We start from the raw sequence: 20,952 nt of genomic DNA, 5'->3' as shown, positions 1-20,952 counted from the left end.
TGAAAGCTGCAGTAATGAGGTATGTACTTGCATATCTACGCTAAAGCTCTTGCTATAAAGGGAAGCATTTTGGATCCATTCTTTACAGATAGTAAACCCTAAAGGACTTAATGAGGAGCTGGTGCTGAACTGTTTTCTTTGACTTTAGTGACTTTATGTATTTATATGAGCTTAAATTTTTATAGAATCTTGTATATTATTGTTTTCACTGCTTATCACTGGTTTATCACAGATGTCTCTTTTTTGGGGCTAACTGCCTAGCTTGACTCTGATTGGCTTAGAAGCGTTTTAATCTGCATATAGACACATTGTCAGATCTGTAACAAGCTGACACAGGTATGTAGCGAAAGGTGTTTTTTTTTTTTACCGTATTAAAACGTTTGTGTATTTTTGGTGTGCTGGTTATTTCCAATTTTTGTTACTCTAAGGTTTGGATTTCAGCTAATCTGATACACAGAAACCAAAATGCTAGACTGGTTCAATGTATTAAGAACTGAGAAATGCATTGTTGTTGGCTTATATTGGTAATAAACTGGTCACTGAGCGCAATAATTAGTAAATCCTACTGGTTTTCTGACTTGCATTTGGAACTGGGTTATTTAAGGTCAAAAGTCATCCCCAGATCAGAGCTGTGACTGCTGAGATTAATGAAACTCTTGCTGTTTTATAGCCTGGGAATAAATACTAAATAAAGGTATGTAACATTTAGTGCAGAGATAAAACGCAGGACTGCAAAGCTGCTGAATAAAAATAAGTTCATGAAAGAGATGCAGATAAAGGCAAAAAAAAATCAAAACCTCCATAAGTATATGCTGCAAGGCAACCAATATGATGAGAGGCTGAGAGTTTAGACCACTTGGATGAAAACACCTTTGACAGCTGAGTCCCAGTTTCACACCTGGGCAGCTGGGTCTGTGATGCATGTCATTTCCTGACTCCCTTCGCCACCTTTCATGTCTGTTTGAACAGCAACAATCTATTAAAGGAGCCAAAATACAAGAAGAAAACCTTCACAGCAATAAAACTGTAGAGCACTGAGCTGAACATGTAGATTCTTGTTGCAATAATCTGAAAAAGTATTCACTCCCTTGCAGATTTCTTTTGTTTTTGTTTTTTTAAGCACACGTAAGCGTTTCAGATAATCAAGGCAATTTTAAAAATCAGACAAAAGTAACCAGAGTAAATACAAATGAGTTCACTAATCACACAAACCAACCTGGCCTTATCTGAAAAGTAATTACCAAACTTGTTAAATCTTCTTTTTTTTGTTTATTTTTTAAAGCTGAGTTAAAATAAACCAACCACACTCAGGCCTGATTACTGTCAAATCAGTAATCAATAAATTAAACAAAACGTGTACAGCAAAATAAAGAAGGCTTTAAGATCACAGAAACACAATGTTACATCCAGATTTAGAGAAAGTTGGTGGAAGCGGGAAGACGGGCTGCTTTACTGCTTCAGTTCAATTCAGGTGGCCCAGTCAAAGTCAGGACCTAGATTTAACTGAAATGTTGTGGTACGACCCAAAATAAACCATTCATGCTCTAAATGGTTACGATGTGGAAAAAATAGGTTTTGCAATACGTCATTAAGTTTAAGGGGCAATTACTGCTTCAAATTGCGATCATGTTCTTTTTTTGAGAAAATGTAAGCTATCATTTGAAAACTGCTTTTTGTATTTAATCAGGTTATGTTTTTATGATATAAAAATGTGGCTATCAGCTAAAGTATTTAAGTGACAAAAAAGCAGAAGGAATCTGTATATTTTTACAGCACTGAATGTGTAATACATACCACTGTAAAATTTGTTTATTTAAACTACTATTTTTATACAACTTAAAATATGTTGTAAGCCGTAAATATTTTAATTAGGTCCTTAAAGTAGATGTGAGGAAAATGTGAGCACTTTTAGGAATGAGTCAAATGAAAGTATTTTTTATGTTCTTAGCTACATGCAAGAAGAAAAATGCTGTCAGTTAGATTTTCAGTTTCAAGCATGCAGCACCCTGAGGTGAGAGAATCATTGCTGCAATACCTAAATCGCAGTTATGAGCTTTGCTGATGATCGTAGCATGAATAGTGCAGGTTTAAATGCTTAAAGAATGATGCTCAAGAGTTATTTACCAAAGGCACCACGTCCTCTTGAAAGGCAGGAATGTAAGAGTGTGAATTTGGTTTTAGGGTGATGTATTGTTTAAAAAACTTTATTTTCCATGAAAAATGCATCATGCCCAATGAAGAAATGTGATACTATGAGCCTGTTTCTCTACCAAAGGTCTTAGGGAACATTGATGGAGTCCATGGCATCATTGACATTCAGAAATACCAAGACATTTCCAACAAAAAGCTGATGCTTTCTGCCAGCAAACTGAAAATGGGTGCTTAGGTCCGTCATCAAGACCAAAGGAGACACTCAGATCAAGACAGAAACGCTTAACCAGACTAAAACGAGCTTATTTCCAAGAGCCAAATCCTACAGAAACCGTGTGGGGTGATCTGAATAGAGAAGAGCATAAGACCATAAGACGGCTCATACATCTGGATTATTAATAGACACTGTACAAGGTGGCATGTTCAGAAATCCCTTGCTCTCTATACTCTCTACCAGTGATAAGAGAAAACCAATCGCTATCATCTTTGCAAAACTGGGATTTGCAAAGTATTGACAACAGGGGAGCCATTAAATTTGCCACTAGTGATTTTCTTAAAATACTAATTTCTCAAGAGAAGTGTTTCTATTTTTTTTTTTTACTCAACTGAATAAATGTCCTCAAATTAAAGGCTAGATTTCTCTAAAATTCTCTGTGTGAGAAGATGCTTTTTGTGTAAAACGTCACATTTATTTTCAGATTTATTACATGTCTTCACCAGAGATACCAACAAATCTGTCTGCAAATATCTATTAAACAAAATACTGATCGTATATCGGTTTGGACATTATCATACTTTCCGTTTTACTTAAATTGATGTCGATAATCGACAGGCTTTATCAAGTTTTGAACAAATTTCCAATTTCACAGCTCATAAAATCTCTCTTTCCACATGTGGAGAGAAAGCACACCCAGAGACGAGAAATGAGATTTCTTTTTTGTGTCTAATATCGCTGCAGTACAGTCACTCAGACTGAATTATTCTGTGACTGGTATTAAATGAGAGCAGCGGCTCTCTCACAATGTGGGAATGTGTTTTTTCCCCTACTTTGTGCTCTGTGCCCTGGCAATTACAGTGAATGTAAGTTCAACTTATATTATCCTCCATCTCATTAAGAGTTCAGAAGGCCCATAAAGGGACAGATATTCTTTTAGTACAAAGGCTAATATATAAATATGGCAGGTTTTGTGACTGATTTTCTAAGATTTTCCAAGGTTCTCGTGAAGGAATCCTTTTAATTTCTCAAAGACCTGAAAAGAAAATTTGATGGGTGATATTTTACTCTGAAATGTTTTGTCTGCTCTTCAGGGCCGCTGATAAAAGCAAATGGTGTCATGATTAGAAACATCTTCTTAGAAATGAAGCTACATACACTTAAACAGACACAACCACTTCATAGTGCACTTTTACATAGATTTAACAATAAGTCGTGTTATTTTGTCTTTTTTTACAGCGTCAAATCTTACATGGTTGGAGGAAGGAGCAAGGAGTGGCACACTTTGTGCTCTAGGAATAAACACAACAAAGACTTACAAAATAAGACTGAGTTCTTGGACTGACATCAAGAAAGCCGCCTGACGACACCATAGGGAGGCTGTGACTGCTGTAAACACTGCTGCCTTCAGATATGGCTGGACAGAACCAAGTATGACCTACTTAGTCTGAAGCTTGCTGAACTCTTAAAGGAAAATTCAGGCCTTTTTTCCACTTCTTGGCCAGAGACATTTCTAAAAATGTAATGGTATTGAAGGGAGCAGTCAAAGTAGTAAAGTAGGGATGCAAATGAATGGTTTTGAATTAATTAATTAATTAATTAATTTAAAGTTTACTGATCTTAATCGACTAATGATTAATTGATAAGCGGCCATTTTCTTATAATCCTAAGTTTTCCCTTCTGCTATAAAAGCAGTATTAATTGCCTTAATGTGTTTGTAAACTTGTGATTTTCTAAGTTAAACTGAGATGCAACCATGTATGTAGTTTTAAGCCAAAGCCTCAAACTGCTGCTTAATGTCTGAAATCATAGAAAAATCTAAATAAAATCAAAGATCGGGTTCATTTGAAGATCTATTTTCTAGATGCCTATAGGTGCAATCTTTATTTCTTTTTCAATCATGAAGTACAAACAGATCTGGAATATCCAAACATCATGCTGTTCTGCTGCGAGACGGGTTCTGTGCGCCAGAGATGGATGTGTTTTGGTGCCAAATGTGGGCATCAACCTTTGGAAAAAAGCAATGGACCTTGTGAAGATGTTAGCTGAAGATTAAAGCAGAGAATTAGTTTCCTCAGTGAAACTAAAAGGCCAATCAAAGTGGAAGAAGCCATTATTTCAGTAGCAACATAAAAATGCCAGACTGGGCACTCAGGGACAAAGACGTTAACATTTGGAGGGATGTCCTGTGTTCGGACATAACGACCATTGTTATATTTGGACGGAAAAGGGAGAAGCTTGAACACCATGCCAGCTTTTAAGTACGGGAGTGGAGGAACAAACAACATGTGGAAATATTGAATCAACATCTCAAGATATTCTCACTCCGTCACTCCAGTTCAGGAGGAAAAGGACAAATTTCCTGCAAACTATTGTGAGACTTTTGTTAGGTGATACACAAAATGCTTGACCCAAATTACACAACTAAAAAGGCAGTGTTACTAAATACAAGAAAAATGTGTACAAGAAAAAATGTGTGCAAACTTCTGGATTATTGTGTCATGTAGCAACTAGAAAAAGTTTGGTCATGCTAACCGAACAAAAACAAGAGAATTTTAGTCAGATTGAAAGTCTAAAAAATAATTAATATTTTAACTTGAATGAATAAAAAAAAAAAGAAAGATGAGTCACTTCCATTACCACTGTAGGTGTGATAGCACCATTACAGCGTTAAAAATAAGGGTCAAGGTGGTTTCTTTTGCTTTTTTAAAAACAGTTTTAAGACATTTTCACTAACAAGCTCAGAATATCATGTTCTAAAAAGAATAATGAGATTTAGAAAAGTGTGCGCATGCATGTCTTAACGAAAAGTTTCCTGTATGAATCAAAGTGCAGATGGAAATGAGCACCTGTGGATCAGGCTGACACTTTGCCCTCTACTTCCCCACACGCAACACCAAACGTTCACTTCGTGCATGTTGGAGCATACAAAAGAACCTGCTGATCCTTAGCTCTGGATGATGAATCAAGACCAGGAAATGAAAGCCAGAACCCAGAGGTTGTTGTGGGGGAGGAAATGTTCACACTGATGAATGCATGTTTGCATGCGAGTCTTTCATTTACAGTATTCAGTGCAGCAGGATTTTCTCTAATACACATGTTTGAAATTAAACAAGCAAAATCAAACTCATGCAGTACAATCACAAAAATGTTTAAACAACTTTGAGCTTGTTAGTGATCAAGGTGGGGGTTTTAAATAATGGACAATATATCAACAAATTACTATTTCAATATTATTGTTGGAACTATTTATTCTTTATATTTATTTCTTTGAATTGTTTAAATTTATTCTTAGTTTACTTTATACTTTAGGTTATTTACAAGGTTTACTTGTAGGTTAATATTTTTATTTTATTTTATTTAATCTTTGTTTCCTATAAGTAAAGGGACTGGTGCAGGACCAGCATGCACTGGAGTTGGCCCTATGGTTTAATCTTTTATTTATTGCTTCAGAAACTGGAAAAATAAACCATGAAAAGCAACTTCCACGTTTTTTGGACATTGGGCTGCGAAACAAAACATCACCATGGAGCAGCAGTGGCTCATTGATTGGATTTTTAAATAGGATGCAGTAGAAGCCCACACCTGGCAGAAATGATGGTGTCCTAAATGTTAAAGGTCAAAAAGAGCGCTGGAATCTGAGTAATGACATGAGATGGAGAGGAATTAAAAAATGTGTTTATCACTTATTGCTGTTGCAATATTTAACCAAAAGACAGTGAACCTCCAACTATCCATGTATTCTCAAATTCACCTATTTGTGGATTTTTCTTCTGGAACATAACCCCAAATTATTCAAAGAAAATTAATCTATCCACAAATTTTTTTCGTATAGCACGTGAAATATTCAACAGAAAAGCAGCTTAAGAAGCTGAAATCCCTAGGTATAATATTAGCTGACAATATTGGCTGCAGTTTTAAAGCATCGATCCAGAAGCATCACTCCTTTCTCTGGGCGGTGATTGGCTCAATCCTAAAAGTGGAGATAACGAAGACTGTAGATATCGGTTTCAGAGGTAATGCTAATATGGTTTCTACTACGCATATTTAAGCATATTCAGGTATATTTGGTGTTTGTAGGCAGTGCAGGTGTTTTTAGAGGTGCAAAGACTCATGGATTTCAAATATTCATGGATGGATGGGGTTTGTAGCCTCCATAAATACTGGGGTTCTACTGTGATACTATTTTCTAATACCTAAAACCTGATAAGATTTTAAGCAACTGTCAAGTACAGTAGTGGTAGCATCATGCTGTCCCACAAAGTGGGTCAATTGATGGGGGAAGACCATTGCTATGGGTTAGAGACTTTGACAAATGGTTGTTCCAACAGGACAATGGTCCCAAACACACATCAACACTGGTTTTGAATCAAGCAAGACTTCATCAACTAATCAAATGATACCAATGAATTCAAATGAGGTCAACCAAAACAACTGAGAACAGTGGTCAAAGATTGAGCCAGATTTTATTTTTTATTGTTTATTTGAATGGGAGCAAGTGTTAAGTACAAGCAAATACTCAACACTGACATTTGCATCCTTCACTAATTTGCAACGCACGACTCCAGATGGGCTGTGAATAACATAAACAATTTTAAAGACAGCAAATTTTAAGAAACGTCTTTAAAGTGGCCTTAAAACAGACCTACACTGATATAAGCTCCATCACAGAACCAATTATGCACTTATTTCTTGGTGGCAACATCTAGCTTGTATTAGTGCAGTTGTTAACTGAGTTTTTGTACATATATAATTGGGCTAATGTGTATATTTTGGACCCTGTGGAGATTGAAGAATATTCCCTTAAGTTGTATGTTGTATTATAATACTACAATGGCAAAAAGAACAGCTCAAATGAAGATTCAGAATGCCAAAAATAATTAAGACACCTATCCCATGACAATTGCATGTACACTGTATTTGTAGCTAGTGTTAAGTGCAAATTGGACAGGCACTTCAAGGGGTGACTGAACTGAGACAGGAGGAGGTGAAACAGGGGAAAAAATGTATTCATGCACAGATTCTTTTCATATCGTCAAACACTCCATAAAAATCTGAGCCTGTCTGTTGCAAATATGAGCCGTTTTACTCTGTCACACATGAGTGACTTTTGCTATTACATTGCAGTTGTTTGGTGAAAGCCAACCATGGTGCTCTCATTCAATTTTAGGTAAACTCACAAGCATGCCAGTGCATTATCATACTTTCAGCTCAAATCCAAGAGTAAGAAGAGTGTAAGTTGAAAAATCACCCAAGTTCCCTTCCTAATGCTCTTTCCACTTTACCTCAGTGTGATGTAAAACGGATCACGCTCTTAATGTTGAATTGAACGCTTTGCTGTCCTTTGGTGTACTAGTACTGGGTACATAATCATATCCATAGTTGACTGCCTAGGAGGTTAAAAAAGCTTTCCCAACATCCTGCCTCATAGAAGGTGAACTAACTCCATGTTCTACCTTTACATTTCCTGTCATAAAAACCATTATAATTAAGTCCCCCTTACAATCATTATTCATAGGATTATAAAATTATTAAGATTGTCTCCTGCAGGGTACAATAGACCTTTGATAAATGTGCAATGATCCTATTTAATGCTGCTGCTCTCTGCGCAGATACATAGGTGCTTGAGACAGAACCAGCCTCAGAGCCCTGTGGGGAAACAAAGGCATCAAAGCAACTAAGATACTCCATGTGCATGCACAATCACGCAGGGACAGAGACGAAGCCCCACACACACGGGAGGGCGCAAACACTAAGATGTGTGTGCCCAAACACAGCGCTTCCCTGCAGTCGCACATGTACACGCACATACAAATGCAGCCAGCCACGGTTCAGTGTTTGGGTAACCATGGGGACAGTGAAGCCGAAGGTTTGTTACTGAAACCTAGTTAATTAGAGAGAGGCAGAATAATGCCGATACTCAAGGGAAAGTGTTTCGCCATCTGTTAATACCCACAAGCACCCTCTGCCCGGTTGCGCGCAGAGGAAGAAGCCGGCCGCCGTTGTTGGTGCACGGCAAACATCTTCTCCCACGGCGCTCCGGTACGTGGAGGCCAACAGTTTCTTCTTCTTACTGGTATTAGATGACTAATTGGAATAGCTAATACTGAGCCGCTAAATAAAGCAGGCTTGCATCTGCTGCTGACATACACCAATTATCGAGTGGGGAAGGAGATCAGGGTGATAAGTTATACAACTACATCCAGAGAGAAAAAAGGGGCGAGATGGAAGGAGGGATGGTAAGTTGACACGGAGGAGGAGGAGAGAGCGAGGTGTCGGGGGACGGAGGAAGGGCTCCGAAAGGGAGGGGTGATGGAGGTTGAGTGAGTGAGTGTTAGAGGCAGAGACGAAGTGAAAGAGACTTGATGTTGGAGAAGAGAGAGATGCGGGACTAAATCTGCCGGAAACGTAGAGAAAAACAAGAGGATGGAGTGCGCGTCGTCTTTTTAAGGAGGTAAGTGATGAAACTAAAGGGTGAGACGGACCCGTTGGAGAAGGGGAGCAGATTGATGGATCAGTGGAAGAGCAGGAGCTGAATGCTGAAAACCTGGGCAGATAGAGGAGGAGAAGTTGGCTATGAGAGCAAACCCAGATAAGATATGAGCTCTCAGCTGGTTTTGGCACAGCCTAAAAACTAGTGTTTATTCACCTGCATGCGCGTGTGTATGGGGGTGCGTGTGGGTGGGTGTATGGGTGTGTGTGTGTGTGCTTCTCTCAGTGGATTATGTTGGGAGACAGGAGTAATGATGTTGATGACGGAAACGGGCTACAATCTACTTTACATTCAGCTGTGTTGAACCAGTCTTCCGTCTGTGCTTTCTCCGTCGCTCCATCTTATTTTTCTTCCCTTCTCCTCGCTCTCGGAGCCCACCCCCCCCGCCCCCCACCCCACCACCAGCCCCTGCAATTCCCCCAGGCCCACAGAGCAACCTGTTTGTGTATTCCTCCCTCTCAAGCTCCCCTCTCCATCCTCTGCCCACTTGTCCTAACCACCATTACACCTCTTTCAGTCATTTAATTTCTAGCCATCATTCATTTGGTCCACTCGAGAATCTGAATCAATTTGCCGCTGTCCTCATGTCAAAAAGGACAAAGCTACTTATAGGATAAATGAACTAATAGTGCAAAGGCTCTACCTGACGAAAGAGATTGATTACAGAGCGATTAGATAAGAAATTACTTTTTAAAAGCAGAGGACAGCCCATTAATTAAAACAAAAACCAACTTTCAAAGGGAAAGAACTTAAAACAAATGAAATACATATACAGCCTAAAGAAACAAACAAGCTGACAGATCAAAAAAGAAATACAATGACTGAGGTAAAAAAAAAAAAAGAAAAAGAAAAATCCACTTGGAGGAAATTCATCTTATTGCAGTTCTCTCTTCTGCACCTGTGTTTACAGCCCTTTATTGGTTTCTCTCAGCCCCCTTGGCAAAAGCAGCTCCAGAATCTTAGTGAATATGAATGTGCTTTCAAGCTTCCTGCAGCCTCATTCACACCTGATGAACACACAGGTGCACGCATGCAGACTGGTTTGATGATAACGGTGGATCCCAAAGACTGAAGTGAACCGGAATATAACCGGAGACAATCACGCTGCACTAGATGTGATCTGATTATTTCTTTTCCAGTGTGTTGAAATTAATTTCGATACATTCACACGACCAGGCTTGCAGTAACCACCAGACTGCCTGGAAATTAGCAAAGCAAAGAGCAACAGGAGCCAAGGTCTCCAACAGCTCGGGGAAGAGGCTGACTAGAATTCAAATGTATGCAAATGAGCATTCATGAGGAAGAAAAGTAGCCGAGGTGTAAAGGTGTTTTCACTTTGATTTTTTTCCTCATAAATCTTCTTTACTTGTTCCAGCAACAGCTGGTGGCAGTTTAAAGGCTTTTTAAATGCTGGAGATAAACAGACTTCCAGTAACGTGATGCCAGAATCAAATTAGTTAAACCTTTGAACGTAAATGAGGTCATTAACTGGCAGATAGATGTGACAGGCTCGGAAATTTGACTTATGTCAAGTACACCGAAAATATTGGGAGAAATATGTAAAAAAAAATTTTTTGCACAATTCAGTCTTTTTCTATCACAAAAAGTGATGCTTAAGTGAAACCAGGCAGGTTGTGAAAATGCCACTGGAAGAAGAAATTGGATTAGTAGATTTATATTCTGTATTGATGAAGTGAAGCTTTTTGAAAGCAAAACATATTTTTTCTACATATGAAGAAATGTTTGTGGTTCATCCAAGGCATTAGAGAGCAAAAGAGACCAAGAATTTCAGCACCTAACAGGAAGGCTGAACAAAGGACAGCAAAGTTTTTCTGTTTTATTCTCATGTAATGTGTTACGTAAGATGGTTTATTTGGAAATGTTTGAATTTCAGAGATAAGGTAAGGATTCTGAAAATAACTACACAGGGAAACTACTGTTTTCTGAATATTAGCCATGCTAACTGCACTAATTGGCAAAAATAAATAAAACGTGAACTCAATCAATATTTTGTTGAAAATATTTCTAAAATCCAGACTTTAGAACGAGTTGACCTAGTTAAATGATGGAAAAGCAATTTTGGTTAAATGGCACCGTTCACCCACTTGGCAATCCAAAGTACTTCACACAAAATCGAAGGAAAAACATTAAAACAACCAAAACGTCTAAGCTTTGATGAAAAGAAAGGAATGTTAAAATGTAAATTAAAGTAGTGCATAATAGAAATGAAGATACCGGAAGAGCCTCAAAGCAAAGTACAATTACTGTGAAAGTTTTTTTTTAATCAAAACTCAAATTTAGTTTTTGTAGCAAAATTTTCAACATATTGTTAATTTATTTGCTTGGAATAATGTTTAAAATGTAATAACACTAGCATTTATTGAAACATTAAATTTTTTTATTGCTTTTTTCAGTTGATACTAAATAACATATTGAATAAATATTTAATTATTTGTCATTTCTAAATGTATATTTTGTTGTAGAAAAGTTGCACACAGGGTTACTTTTAAATAACTGCTGCAACAATTATTGAACCAGCTTTGGTTTAGTGTCAGGTTTAGTTTTTAACATCTATGGCCTTTTATTTTGAAAGTGGGTTTTTCTTGTACTTCCTGAAGGCATGGCAGTAAAACAAATTAGCTTTTAGGCAGCTTTGCACTTGAAGCAGCATCCATATATCAGTTTTCAATTAATTGTTCTAAAGGCCCAAAGCACTCAGCGTTGCACTGAAGACTTATATGAACACAGAAATGTTAACCCTAATTCAGGACATTCAGATAACACCCAAGACCAGAACTAAGCACCATCTTAGCTCATTAGATAAAACTGACACGTCTAATGCATATGAAGGCAAATCATCTCTGTTTTTCTTTAGTTTGACAAAGTCTTGTGGTGCTAACAAATTGAGTTTGAGCAACCAAGTCAAACGTAAAGCCCATCTCCATCACTTAAACAAAACTTTCTGCTGAGCATTCTTAAAAGATACTCTGCAAATCCCATCATAGAGCCTTAATCCAGTACAAGCTGTCAGTTCTGACAGTTTCTGCAGGAGAAGTGAGCTGCTTTAGGATGTCGAACTAAAAAAGAACATTGTTGTGATACAGCCTGAACCATTACACACTCAGCTGACCAGAAACCACAGAGACATTCCCCTGAATCCCTCTCAACCTCTGAAAACACCACATCTAATGGAGTATGAGGCCATTTTACAGCATAACAAGTATCTGTAACAGTGTTAATGTGTTAATGTCTCAAAAGAAAGTCAATACCATAAGACTGAGGACCATCTCTGTCGTTAAATGCATATCTATGTTGACTGTTTAGATTATTTTCCAAGAGGCGATTTGTTTTGGGTCGACTTTGTGAGCCTAAAAATATGCTACACATCAGCTGGCTTGTAAATTCTGAATTAAATAAATACTACAATAAAGGTGCTTTCTCCTTACAGAGTTAAAGCTTTAACCTACTTTTACTTAAGACAGTAATTGCCTTTGCAGGGCTGTTAAATAGACACTATAAGGTATAACTACACCATAAATTACAGTAATTTACCACAGACGCACTAATAATACCTACAAAGAAAATACTTCTATTTGTCATGAAGATATTCATAAAACAAAATTAAAGAAATATACATAAACCTAAAATGAACTTGGCTATTTCCAAGCTACTTCCACCAAAAGATGCAAATATTTTCTGCAGCATGCAATAAATCCAACTTACTATACTTGATGTTCTTCAGTGGCACGCATGAGACGACAGACATGAAGAAAAATCTTGCTGATGCAATCCTAAGAGAAGCTGACTATAATAACCTTTTTTTTAAGCACAGCTTGGATAAAATTGCATTATACGGTGCGGCACCTCGGGCGTTCATGTCAGCGTCTCGCATTATGATACAAAATGGGTCAAGCTGCACATTATAATTTGAGCCGTGGAACGATAACGACAAATCAGGCAGTATTGCCTCATTGAGTATATCAGATATATATAAGCATGTGTCAGTGGATGAGATAGGATACAGAGCAGAGCAATAATGCAACATAAAGTGTATGTATGAGATCATTTGAATAGAGACTGAGCAGGATCGTGTGAGAAAAGGGCGTTATCTGTGATTTAAAGTTCAAAGACGGAGTAGTAGATAACGTTGTTACTGTGGCCAAGAAGCCTAGTATAGCAGGCTTTTAAAATGATTCAGACTGAGTCCTTGGAGGCCATCTTTGGACAAGCGCCAGAGGGTGCTGGTGGTGCAGCAGCAGCACCTGCACCCAGGCCCCCAGGGGCCACACGGTCCCTCTACAGTTGTCACTGTGTGCAAAGCGGCTGCAGTTGCGTACATCTGTGCACAACAGGAGATTACGAGGGAGTCCCCGTGTTTGCGCCCAGGTCTGGTTGGCGAAAAATCTGCCAGCAAAAGCTGATTTGATTGTTGCTGTGTTTGCAGCATTCGAAGGGGCTGAGCCGCCATGACTCTTCAGCCCAAAGGTAATAAATGGTAATTAATTGTGAGGTGTGCCTCTAAGGCAAATAAAAATCATTGGTCACGAAGACTGAATTAAAACGCATCAATATCAATTTAACCAGCGTTGACTCCGAGTTATAAGGCCTAGAGGAACCTTGTCTTTGACCGCCAAGTCTGATAATGACAACGTGAAGCGTGTGAACGTGACTTTGTGTTCTTTAGCCAGCATGTTTAAATTAAAAAATGGCCGCTTTATAAATTAATAGAGAATTATGCGAGCCAGAAATATGTTACAAGTAAATCAAGCATTGTAACCTTCGGAACGAAAGTAAAAAACGGCTTACACACCTGTGGAAAGATTTGTTTGTAATTTAGTTTTCTGCTGATTTTGAACAAAATTAGAACAATGAATGTATAACTCATGTCGGTGATTCTGAACTCAAAAGTACATTTGACACAATCTTTATTACTTAAGTTGATTGGACAGGGAAGCACAACACCAGCCAAATAGCTATAGCTGTGTTTAGAACCCAAGGTAATTTGGTTTTATTATTAAATTAATATCAAATATCAAACAAGACTGTCATACTAATGAGTTGATTAAATAATTAATCAATTTTACTAAGCTTACTTTTTAAAAAAAATAAGTGTATTGATCAAACTTTAGTCCATAAACTAAAGTGTAAACTAAATGTTTAAAGCCACCAACTTTTTGTGAGTGTTAGGATAAAAAGAAACATGAAAACATCAACTCTGATCACTTTCTCCATTGAGCAACAGGCTTCTGGCTGGGCAGTCCTGCATGCACCAACAATGTATTATTCATTGACAAACACTGATATTTTTAGACCTGTGGCTTGTTGTTGGCACACAGCACCTTTCAAATGTATTTGTGTGAACTTTTGAACATTTTCCCATTTAAAACCACAAAACTTGATGCATTTTATTTGGATTTTATGTCAACCACCCTGAAAACAACATGCCCACCATTAGAAATAGTAGTGGTGGTGAAAGATAGACTGAGTTAACTACTACACAATACTGGAAGAAAACCTGATAAATAACCCAAAGCAAATGTTAAATCCGCACACAGAACTCAAGAGTCGCTCTACATCCAACATGACTGAACTTGAGCTATTTAGTAGTAGAACCAAATCTAATCTCTAAATGAACAAAACTGGTAGACACCCACAAGCAGCTAGGCAGCAGTTTTGTTGTTTGTAATTATACTCACAACTTTGTGTTGGTCTAACAGACAAATCCCAATAAAAAAACATTAAATACTGGAATTGTAACGTTGGAAAAGTTGAAGGGGCGTGAATAAACTTTCACGGGGCAGCAGCTATGGGTGCGCACCTGTCACTCTTTTTGCGCAGCTCGTTGTCAGGAGTTGTCGGACCATGACGACCTGCTGAACCCTGTAACAGAGCTCAAAGAGCCGCTGTAAAGAGCGGCCCCTATAGAGCTCACTCACCGGGACAGAAACCAGCCTCCACCCGGGACAAAGAGGAGGAGGAGGAGGAGGAGGAGGAGGGTAGAAGGTGCGCTGGAGGCGACACCTGTCAAGCTGTTGCTAAACACGCCGGCTTTATGAAAAAGGACTGGAGACTTCGGGGGATAAACCGAGCTGGAATCGGAGATTAGTTGCTCCTTTATTGTCGGTGTTCATCACTCAGACCTCTGAGGAGAGGGGAAAGGTGTGGAGGGGGGGAATATGAGGCATTAATGTCATGTCAAAAGCTGTTTTCAAAAGACTGTGTTGAAGTTAGCATCTGATCTGTAGGCTCCCACTGGGTACCTCGTTAAAGGGCTATTCCGCAGGCACACGACTCTGGACGTCCTTTGATTTGTTTTAGCTCCAAATGAAAAATAGTCAAACTGGACTGGATTAGTCTGTGAAACGTCATTTGTGAATACTTTATTCCATCTATGAAAAAAGTGTGATGCCAATGCTTTTCTTAGCTTCTTCGCCATAATACACAGAGTCCATTTTGAAAAAAACACACTACAGGCAGATCAAACCGGGATGAAATCACTGCCAATCATTTACCTGAGGCCACCTATGATAGCGTCCACCTCAATGCAACTACACAACATAGAAAGTCCAAACATGGGGAGAACCAGTCAACACTGATTACAGCTTTAACAACAAAAAAATAGTTTTATCCTTTGTTCAGTTTGTGAAAACTTTTATATCTATTTTTAAGCTACAAGCCACAAAACACCTGATCCAGCTTATTGGATGTAATAACTTGAATGACAGACAATTTTGGATTTGTAAAACCTTTATTACATCAGTATAGGTGATCTTTATCTTTCTTTTAAGCTTAAGATGGCGTCCATTTTAAAAAGCCCACCTAGATGGCTAAAAACTGGAGAAACATAACTTGTTTTGTTTGTTTGTCTGTTTGTTGTTTGTTCTTTTTAGATTTGGACAGTTTTCTGGCCATAAACCCTCTTACATGGGGCCCGTCATAAGAACAATTCAAATAGGCACTGATTTATCTGTCAGATATGAAATCATTATTCAATTTGGAAAGCAAAATCTGAAATATTTTAGGCATTTTTGGGGGTACATGATAAAAACTTCAACACTTAGAGTAAAAACAAGGCTACAATTATTTTAGACAAATTGGACAATGTACAGTTTATGATTTAAGATGTATTTGTGTTGGGATAATAAAAAAAACATATTTTATGCTCTATTGACCAGTTTCAACATTTTATATTTGATTCATGATAAAAGCTACCCAACAAAAGGGCAAACCTGCAAAAAAATTATAATTTTTTTTATTCTATAGCACACAGTAATCTGGAAACCTCTATTGCTTTGTGAAAACTTATAAAATGGACAAAAACAAAGCTGGCCAGGCTTAATTCAAGCTAGAACACAAAAAGAGTGAATTTTTACAAACTGAACACAAAGTTTCACCCAAGTATTTTCCCAACACTTTAAGAATTCACAACCATCCAAATCAAACATATTTTAAACTGAACCGGGGCAAATTGTTGTCCGGAGTTATTAAATTCAGTGGAATGGCCCTTTAGTCAAACGTCGAATCAGATTCCAACTTCAGCGTCTTCCCTTTGAGTTGACGAACTTGACGCAGATGGCACCTGAGCGGTGCGCATTGAGCGCAAACAACGGGAAAACCGGGATGTAAAAAAAAAGGACGCGGGGGGGAGCTTTACACCCACTGCTCTCTCTAAATCCCACGCACACACACGCTTCCCCCACTCGTATTAACCCACTACAGAGCGCAGAGTAAAACCGCGGGGTGGGAGTTAGTGCTCGTCGCGGAGCTTCGGTGCGGGCAGATTCACCCTCCTTCGTCCCGCTGTAGAAGCTGTTGAACCTGCTGTAGTACCTGCTAACCGGAGAGGATAATATAGGAAGGGACGCCCCGCTGGACGCGAGCAGGAGAGGGTCACAAGGTATGGATCTATGCCATGTTGATGACTGTGCGTTTGTGGAGGGAAAAAGAGTCGGTCCCATTACGGATATGCAGGGTTGTGGGGACTGTCAGTGCTCGGTGTGCTTCTGCATGTATGTGCGCTGGTTGGTATTGTGTGCAGTCGTGTCGTAGAAGCGCTTTTACGCATCAAAATGTAGGGGGGGAAAAGTTGTAGATTTTACCTGCAACATTTAAAAGAGTTTCAACCAGAGCGAGATTAAAGAAGAGGATTATAAATTGTAAAGAAAAAAAAGAATCCCCTCTTGCACATTCTTGCCCGTCTCCATCCTTCACAGGAGCAGCGATGTGTGTGTTTTTAATCAGAGTATAATTGCATGCGGTCATTCTCCATCATGTGTGTGCCTTTGCATGAGAAAAAGAAGCCCTCCTTTTAATCTGTCACTTGTGCGCCAACAGATGTGCTTTGCAGCTTCACTTTGAGTAGGACACAAGCTGGACTAAAACCACACACAGAAACAAACAAAAAATACACACACTCTTTGCACTAAACCCGTCGAAAATCTCCTGCTGGATGCAAAGATATATGCGCAAACGCACGCACTCACACAGATGCACTGTAAATACATGTGAGGGATTACTGTAGTCGTACATCACACCAAGCCTGCAGATTAGAATAATATTCTCAGGGCCAAAGATGTAGAGAACATGGGATTAGATACATAAAGAGATGGATGGATGATGGATGCATGCATGGATGGATGCAGAGAAGCCAAAAAGACGGGAAAGACAGAAGGAGACAGAGAGCAGCAGAGAACACGAGATTAAAGTGTAATGTCCTAGAGAGAGACAGAAGAGAAAAAGGGAATCCAGGCCAAGTCGTGTAGTTAGAGGGAACTGCCATGGCAGAATGTGGCAGGAATAAAGACGAAGAGAAGGCAGCAGACACTCTTTCTTTATCGCCTCCCTTTTGATCTCCTCTTATTCATCCATCCGAAAGCAAGAGGGGAGAGCTGCTTATATAACTCTCACTTTGAAACCTATTAAACCAAGAGGGGGTGGGAAGGGGGGGAAAAAGAAGGAGGAAAAAAACACAATAAGCCTTTTAGAAATTGTGAAATTGCGAGACAAAATTTTGAAATAAACCCCGGAAAGAGGAATAGACACTTTTGTCTCTAAAATCCTGCAGGATGAACTGAGCCAGCGGCAAGTTTTTAAATGCACTTGGTGCTAAAGGATATGTAAATGCGGACTTGTTCTGCACAGCATGCGCCTGCTGTTAACGCTTTTGTAGGCCCTAATTGAACTCCAAGAATTACTCCTGACAGATTAATCTGGTCTTTTAATCAGCCCTTCGTCTTGTACCGTTGACTTGTGCAGCTCTGCAATCAGGATGCAAACGCTGACTGCGGGCAATAAAATACAGCATTAAAATATGATCAGAGGGCTCTGTGTTACAAGCAGAAGCTCAACAGGCTGCAACCGTTTACAAGAAAAACTGCATTTTAGATCATCCCTGCTCACTTCGTGTGCATATTCTCTACTGGCATGGCTAGACAAAATGAGATTGAGATTTATTGGAAACAAAATATTTTTATAGCTCAAAAACATCCTTAACAGTGTTGTTTGGATAAACTCAGAAATGGTAAATGGGACAAAAGCACTACTGATGCATTCATCATCTCATGTCCAAATTGTAAAGAACTACTTGGATCCAATATCTGTTAGGTATAATATTTACGGCGCCACATATTCAAAGTCTAATTGCTAGAAATATATAATCTATTTGGACACCTGAATGGACTTCATTGTCATTTACGCCCCATCTGTTGATTTTATTGATCAAAATCCTAAAGCTCAGTGAGAGTGGTGGCATTGTGATGATGTAAAACAAGGTGAAAATGAGGGTAAATCCCAGCAGTTTTTCTATTAAACTACTAAAGCACTGCTACAAATTGTATACAGACCAAAATAAAAACGTGGTAGATCAATCGGTTGAGATTTGGGTGTTAATAAAAGGCAGAGAAGCTGTGGGGGAGATAAACAGAGAACAGTCCACTTTACAAGTTTTATGTGCTGATCAGTTGTTATGTTTTGATCATTTTGTCAATACCTGCACTTTGTACCAGTGCATTGCAGTGTAGTACCAACCTCCTTGTGTTAAATATGATGATTCTTATGTATCAATTTATTTTTCTTATGCATCTTTGTTTAATTTGGAGACAGCGTAGAGTACAATTAATTATTTATCATTAGTTCAATGTTATTTTAATAATGCTGTATGTTGTGACTGTACATGGTTTCATTTTCGTCTGTGTGATGTTACTCTATGTGAAAAAGCAAGGAGTGTAATTCTGTTGTGGAAATTCAATGCAATTGTTCCGTGGAAACATGGAAAAACTGCTTAAACTTGCACTTTTGTTGCACCCATATTTAAAGACAGTTGGTTCTTTATCATTTTTGTCAAAGTTATTAAGAGTCCTTGCAAAAGTTCCACAGAACCACTTGTGGCTGCAGGTTGCAGACCCCTGAACTAACATTATTTGGAGCTGCTGCTTAAAATTTTTATCTGTCAAACAGACTATGAAATGTTGCCATTGCTGGCATAAATTGCTGCATGGTTGGTATAAAACATCTCGCAGTAGATGTGCCTGACCAAATGTGCACAGGTACAAAATGATGAAGGACAGAAATGGCCAAACCTCCAATGCAGAACACTACATGAAGCCTTTTTCACAAAACTGTTTCTCTTTGTTAGCTGGACTGAAGCAGGCAAGGTAAGGGTTGACCTCTGCTACCTCTCAGTTCAATAGAAAGGTATTCATAGAGGCTCAGGGTATGTAAGGCTTTCTGTATTTAGGTATACAAAGCAGGATGTGGCGATCTTGAGTGATTGCCTTGTAAAAGGCCAAACCAGATTAAAGAGGGGCCTTGTCGTTGAACGACCGTAGCGCAAAACTGGAGAGCTGGTACTGCAGCGCAGTTCAGTTTACTTTAGCAGAACGCCTTAATGATGGTGGGAGTGTGTAGCCATTGAGACATGGTCAAGAGGACTTGCTAAAGTTTAAGCCAATGGTCAGAATTGGGTTCAAAGGGGATTGAAGTGAGTTTGAAAGCTGCATGGGTGAATTTATTTCAGAAACAGTTGATCTACTGAGATTTTCATACAACACCATTTCTTGAAGTTATTAGGGAGTGATTCAAAAAGGAAAAAAAATCCAGTGAGATGTGCTGTGAGGACGAAAATGCCTTCATGGACAGGGTCAGAATAGAAATAAATAAGAAGGCATCGATCTATCCTGCCTTTTATCAATGGGTTTGTTGCTATAGTGCTCTTCTGATGGCTACCTCCAGCAGCCCTAATAGTCTCACACTGATTACTTTGAGTGTAACAAATTTTTGGAAAATTTTCACAAAGTGAGCTGAGCCAAGAGATGCTGAAAGGCGAGGCCAAGTGTGGGGATTGAGCGGAGGGGGTAATCAGGGCTGTGGTCAGAACGAGAGAAGTACTGTTACTTACTTATAAACTTTGTTGATATATTTAGCGGTTTTCCAGACTCCAGCGGCTTCCACTCTCACCATCTGTCAATACAGCAGAGCAGCTTTGGGTTGTGGAGGAGATTCTTGTGAATGTGCAGCAAACCAATTTGCAGCAACTTTTAGATGCCATCATGTAAATATGAACCCAGAATCTCAGAGGTAAGGTTCTGGGATCTTGATGAATATGAAAATTTGAAGACAAAAGAGGGTCCAATCCAGCATCAGAAAGTTGTACCCAATATATTTCTATACAAGTTTCAAGAAACGTTGAAGAACTTCTATTATATGAATCCATGTTAATAGGTTCCTCGGTGAGTGGGTTTTGTTTTAAGGATGGTTCGTATTGTTGTGAACATGACTCAGTCTCCCTCTTGTATTCTGCTTTACACAAAAAGGAAAAGGTTTCTCTCTGCATGGTAATATGCAAGTGTTTCCACTAATCCTGTGCGGCGCCGGGCCTTTATTTTTCTGTGAGCTTGTTGGATGTTCGTCAAAGTAGAGCAAATCAAAACAGGGATCTATAAGGCTCTAAACTGTGGGAACCTTCTCCATACATTGTGTACATGGGATGTCCTTTTAAAACAGTAATTTGTGTTTCCTGCAGTATGATGTACAGGAAACTGTTCTTACTCACTCTATAAAATCAGTCAATCTATTCTGTATGCTTTAATGTAAATTC

General features: G+C 38.7%; 2 protein-coding genes across 6 annotated transcripts in view; one reads left to right on the top strand and one right to left on the bottom strand.

Annotated features, from left to right (window-relative positions):
• The window catches only part of macrod1 (mono-ADP ribosylhydrolase 1), a 181,108-nt gene that overhangs the window by 90,127 nt on the left and 70,029 nt on the right, over positions 1-20,952 (bottom strand). The window lies entirely within an intron of this gene.
• The window catches only part of flrt1b (fibronectin leucine rich transmembrane protein 1b), a 54,786-nt gene continuing 42,326 nt past the window's right edge, over positions 8,493-20,952 (top strand). The window contains exon 1 of one of the 3 annotated variants that reach the window (XM_032554726.1): positions 8,493-8,819. The gene's annotated coding sequence lies outside the window, so the exon portion shown is untranslated. Of the gene's footprint in view, positions 8,820-15,697; positions 16,756-20,952 lie in introns of those variants that run through there. The other 2 variants (XM_032554724.1, XM_032554725.1) reach the window with 2 other exon arrangements.

Source organism: Xiphophorus hellerii, chromosome 23 (genome assembly GCF_003331165.1).
Source record: "Xiphophorus hellerii strain 12219 chromosome 23, Xiphophorus_hellerii-4.1, whole genome shotgun sequence".
Taxonomy (NCBI): Eukaryota; Metazoa; Chordata; class Actinopteri; order Cyprinodontiformes; family Poeciliidae; genus Xiphophorus; species Xiphophorus hellerii.
This window is presented reverse-complemented; position numbering and strand designations above follow the sequence as displayed.